The following is a 6,000-nucleotide window of genomic DNA, read 5'->3' on the forward strand; positions in this document are numbered from 1 at the left end:
GGTGTCTGGGGGGCCCAGGAATGGGGAGATGCTCCAGTTCAGGGACGTTTGCCTGAAGACCCAGGCTGCTTTGGGTCTGGGGGCAGGGGCACCCCCAGCCTAGGCCGGCACCCACCGCTGCAGTCACAGTCTCTCTTGAGCCTAGGCCGGCACCCACCGCTGCAGTCACAGTCTCTCTTGGTGGGGAACACCGAGATGCCACCCCAGTTTTGCCTCAGGCACCTCTGCTCTCCGCAGCCTTGCTGCCTGGGCCCCCCAAGCCTGCGTGGTGCGCTGGCTGTCTACCCTGACATTTTCTACGTGGTCGGCGCCCCTGTTACTCCTTGCCGCAGCTACGCCGTGAGCTCCTGGGGGCTGGAAGGAGCACCTTGCCCTGAACACCCCCAAGCTGGCTGCCTCCCTGCCCAAGGGCTTCAAGGGGCTGTGGACTCTTAAGGGAAGGCTCAGACTGGACATGCACTGCTGGAGGCCCATGCCCTGAAAACAGCTCAGCGGGTCACTCCAGTCCCAAGTCCCAGAGGCTGCAGGGGGCGGGGAGGGGCTGGGGGACATCCCGTGGTTCTAGTGCATTCTGCTGGGCAAAAAGACATTATTCAGTGTATTTATCCTTCTCATGTTTTATAGGAACCAGACAAGAGCACCCAGAAGTGGAATCCACACCCTGAAGAGCTGCCTCTTGGACGCCTCCCCGGGGGTGTCCCCAGGCTTCTCCGACTCAGCACACCCAAAGCTGAGCTCCACGTCCCCCCCCAGACCTGCACCACGCCCCGCCCCGGCTCCCAGGCCGAGACGCTGGCTCTCGTCCCACCCCTGCCCAGCACCACACTCGGGCACTGCGCTCCTTCTCCGTCTGGCTCTGCTGCCCCCAGTCCGGCCACACCGTCGCCACCCTGGCCTAGGCACTGGTCATCTGTCCCCAGGGCCTCGCCTGCCTCCACGCCTGTCCCCCTCCTCCCTCTTCTCCATTCAGCAACCAGAGTCACTATCTGGGGACGAGGCTCCCATCCCATCCCTCCCCAGGGTAAAGCCTGCAGGGGCTCTCCAACACCACGTTTGTCGTTTGCCTGCCCCGATTTCCTCTGCACAGCCCCCTGCTCCTGTCGGCCTCGGTCCAGTGTCACCCTGGCCTCTTCCCGACCCCACCCAGCCCTCCGCTGCCACAGCAACCAGTTCAGGGGTGGGCACGGGACGGGAGCTGGTCCAGTGAGAGCCTTCCACGGGAGTGGCCCCGGACAAACAGGAGAGGGCCATCCTCTTTCCACATGGTGACCTTGTGGGGCACAAGCCTGAGGACGAAGTCCCCCGGGGGGAAGCAGAGCGGACGATGGGAAGAGGTCGAGTCCGGGAGACGGCACCAGGGGTCTGCAAGCAGCTGCGCCAGTGACACACCTATGGCCATGTCATTCAGCTGTGTGAGCCAGGGGGGGTCCCTTGGCTGCCTACGGCACATGAGCTGGGCTGCTGTCCCCTCATCCAGGTGGGTCCTGATTGACACATTCCCCAGGACTCAGAGAACAAAAACCAAATCCCTGCCAAGGCCCCTGATGTCTCCCGAGCCCGTGCCCCAGGCCCTTCTGCTTGACGTTGCACCCCTCACTCCTCTCAGCTCCCACAGAAGCAGGACACCAAGGTCGAGAGAGGGCGTCACTGGGGTCCCCCAGCTTTAGGTCCAGCTCTGGAGCCTGTGATTTCAGGTCAACACTGTCGCCCTCTGGGCACACCCCCCTGCACCTCCCCCCGGCCCCAGCCCCACTTCCAGCACCTCAGGGCGTCTCGGGGTATGCATAGGTGGTTCCCCTGTCACGCAGGCTCTCCTCCCCACCCCTGCACCTGGCTAAGGCCTCAGAAGGCAGGCGGGCAGCTCCCAGGACCTGCCTCCATTCAGTTCCGGGTTGGAGAGGGGGCTCTGACAGCCACGACCCAGCGTTGGCAGTTCCTGCCCAGCAGGATGGGGGCCTGTTTTCTGAGCCCCGCTCCTGCCCATCTCCTTGGGGGGGAGGGAGCGTGCTGCACCCATGGGAGAGGGGCCTGCACAGGCATTGCCCGGGGGCAAAGACCCCCATCGGCTACCAAGATCGGTCCTGGGGCTGTCGCTAAGCACCTGTGCAGGGACCACGTTCCCAACCCCCGGCTGGCGAGTGGGAGCCAACAGGCTGCGAGCCACTTCCCAGAGGGGCTCTCAGGGTGCCAGGCATGGGGTCTCCTGCTCCCCACTGTGGCCGGAGCCCAGGGACTGTCAGCCTTAACCATGCACACGATGACACGGCGCTGGGCGTGCACAGAGCTACCCACCAACCCGGAGCACTGGCCTCCGAGGCTGTCACACGAGAGAGAAATAAACACCTTTGTCCCAGCACCTGATGGGCCCTGGTTAATACAAACACGACAGCTCAGACCAGCCAGGACCCTCACTCCAGGGCCGGGGAAGAGCCCACCTGCTCATGTGGCTGACAGGGGAAGGAGCTCCTTGGACGGGGGCTAAATCCAGAACTCTGGGAGGAGGGAGGAGGCCAGGGTAAACTGAGGCAGACAAGCAAGTGCCTGTGCTCGTGCCCCCACCAGAGGGCACCCGGGCTGAGGTCTGACCCCCGCGGACCGAGTAAAGAGTCCAGTCCCTCCAAGGGGCTCCGCTCCTCGTGGGGGCTGACATGTCAGGGCTTGGGCACTTCTTTTCCCCTCTGCGGGTGACACTGCCGTCGGCCTCTCGTGAAGATGTTTCTTAGAGTGACTGTTGGAAAAGCTCCTCAAATGCCTGAAAACTCATGAATTAGAGCCAGGAACATGCTAGGGGATTTACAGGGGTTTCCTGATCTCATTCTCTCATGGAGGGAGTACCACCATCGGCCCCGCGGTGGAAACTTCTGGCAGCACAGACTGGACATCAGCTCTTCTCACAGAATCCTCATTTGGTGAGGTCAGCTACGGGCCCCACTGAAAAAGCTGCGTCTCCCAGCCGGCCCGCGCGCAGGGGCCGAGAGGCGGGGTCCGGGCCGATGGGATGTAAACCGGAGCCGTTGTGTGGGGCTTCCGGAGAGCGCCTTAGGGGAGTGGGACAAGCTCAGCTTCTGCCCTTTGCCCTCTCTCCTTCCTCCTTTCTGGAATGGAGTCACCGCAGCCGGAGCAGCTGCAGCCACGAGAGAAGAGCCCACGGTCTGGGCTCGGGGGACCGAGCTGCTCAAGTTCAACCCACCTGCCTCTGGGTTCCTTGAGGCTTGAGAGAAATTAGCCCCTGGCTTAAGTCATCGTTATTTAGGTTTTTTGTTCCATGAAGCCAAAGTCAATTCCAAATGGATCCAAAGGTGGAGAGAGTGAGGCTTAAGAGAGAGGCCCAGGTGTCCCCAGCTGGCGAGAGGCAGAGCTGGGGCTCGACTTCCCTCCGAAGGCAGCGCACAGTGGGGTGGCCACCCCCAGCCCCTGACCCCCATCCATCTCCCGCCTGCCGCACTGGCTCCTCAGGGCCCCTGCCTGATGGGCCTGCCCTTGCCAGTCCGGTCTTGGGGCTGGGGCTCCCACACATCCAGTCCCCAGCTGGGGGCGTCCACAGCTCCCTGCAGCACCCCGGGTTGCCCTGCCCTGCGCCCCGTGGTTGGACTGGGTTTTCTCGGCCCCCTCAGCCTCGCCACCGGCCTTTCTTCTCTGCACCTGATGCCCATTGAGAGGGAAATTAACGAAGCAGACAGACTCCGTGTATCCCAAGCTGGGACGGAGATCTGGCCTGGGTGGCTCTGATGGGACTGTGATTTTTTCATAACATACGTATAAGAGAATCGCAAAACGATTGGGATCCTCTCTAAACGGCAGCATAGTGTGGGCACTAGCACAGGCTTTGCCATCAGACTTCCTGGGTTCACATCCCGGCTTTCCCACTTATTAGCCCTGTGACCTTGGGCAAGTACCTTGGACGCAACCTGACTCAGTTTCCCCAATATAAACTGGGACGGATCAGGGAACCTACGTCACAGGTGGGTGTGCGGGTGAAATGAGCTGGCACTGTAAAGCAGCTCGGCCCCTTTGAAGAGCTCAGAGGGGCTGTAGCCCTATTGCTATTACAGAGAAAGGATCGAGGTACATGCCTACAACTCTTGCAGACCAAGCAAGGGCATGGGTGGGTTTGAAGACATCTGTGTTCATAACCGTCCAAGTGTGATTCCCGGTCCTCCCACCCTTCAGAGGTAAGGAAGGAGGGTTCCAGCCGGATGGAGTCATTGGCATTGGAGTTGTCCTGCCATTAAAAACCACCATAAAACCTGCACAAATAAGTAAAGCCATTATATGCGGGCATTAGATGCAATTAACACAGGGAAATTATCCTCGAGAGAAGGGAAGCAGGCTACACCAGCCTCACGTTCATTTCATCCCCATCCCTGAGGCTTTTTCCTAAAACACTGGATGGTGGTGTGGAATTGAGGAAACTGAGATGAGAGTTCAGGATGCCAAGGAAGTTGGGATTTGAGAAGCACAGGTCTGGAGAGGAGGGAGCCTCAGGGAAGGAGGAACCCCCAAATCTGCATGGACCAGGGAGAGAACCCAGGAAGTGTCCCTATCCTGTGGGGGCCAAGAGCTGAGCAAAGACTTCAGAGGCCACACGGCTCTGGGGAGATACTGAGGTTCAGGTCCAGCCCAGACAGGGAAGTGCTGAGCACTCTAGACTGTCAGTTGTGACCCCAGAAAAGCCCTGCTTTAGGGTTAAGGACCATCCTGTGAATAAGGAAAAGTTGAGACAGACCTACTCCGACAAAGCCTACCCCCAGGATTAAGGTGGCTTTCCAGGGGTGTAACTACCTGCCAAAGCAGAACTCAACACTCTTTATGGGGAACTAAGATAATCCAGAGCCTGTAACAAATCATTCACACTAAAACTCACTCACATTAAAAACTGCTAGATGTGGGAGAAGAAGGAAGAGCAACTGATCAATAGAAACAGTTCCCAGAGAGGATCCAGCTATTGGAGCTAACAGATAAGGACTTCAAACAAGCCTGAGAACTTCGGCTGACCAGGGTGGTGGCATGGGACTCCCCAGAGTGTCTTCCCTCACAGAATATTTGAGCAACTAGCAAAAACTGGTGGAGCCATCTTCCTCAGAACTCCAGAAAATAGTTAACAGGTTGCAGAAACTGGACAAGTGCTGAATCAAGAAAGCCCAGCTTTGTAAGGTGGTAGGAGAAGCTCATGGCCGCCTTGCCAGCCCCTCCCCTGCACAGTGTGGAGCCGGTCTGTGCTCCCATCGTGGTTCCCTCCCCTGTTCCGGAGTGAGCAGAGCAACCCCTGTGCGTGTACTGTGGTGCCTGTGTGTCGGTGCCAATCTACTGGGTGGCAGCTGAAAGGCTGAACTGGGAAACTCCTCTCTGGCTTGTCCTCCCAGAATTTGCCCTGCAGGCAGAAGCAGCTTGCAGACAGCTAAAGCAATGTATGAAACAATTAAATCAAATAAACCTGAGGCAAAAGTTACCTGCTTTAAGTCATGTATTAGAGCACCAGGAAGGGGGAGAGAAAGTCTCCTTTATAGGGAGTGAAAGGGGTTTTCAGATTCCTGTAAATGGGGGGATTCCTAATGCAATGAGCAAGCACAAGCCCAGGACAAGACAGGCTCAAAAAAAAAGACAGAGAGGACCCTGTACCTCAAATATTCCTTGGGCTGCTCTTCTTGATAGGAGGGCAAAACTCTGAAGGAGAGCACAGCTGATGCAGAGCCAATTGGCAAAGACTGTGAAAGGTGTTTCTTGTTTGTTTGTTTATGTTCTTTGCTTTTGTTAGCTTCTGGCACTCAAGAAAATCTCTGTTATATTCGCTAACTGGATACAAACTTAAGGATCAGACAGCTCAGGGACTAAATCTCAAGGTTAGCCCTTTGAAATATTAAAAGGTACAATGTGCAACAAAAGTTTACAAGACAGACAAAGAAACAGGAAATGATGGCCCATCCAGAGGAACAAGATAAAAAGCCAGAAACCATCAATGAAGAAGCTCACAGTTTGAACATACTGTGCAAAGACTTTTTT

Source organism: Choloepus didactylus, chromosome 17 (genome assembly GCF_015220235.1).
Source record: "Choloepus didactylus isolate mChoDid1 chromosome 17, mChoDid1.pri, whole genome shotgun sequence".
NCBI lineage: Eukaryota > Metazoa > Chordata > Mammalia > Pilosa > Megalonychidae > Choloepus > Choloepus didactylus.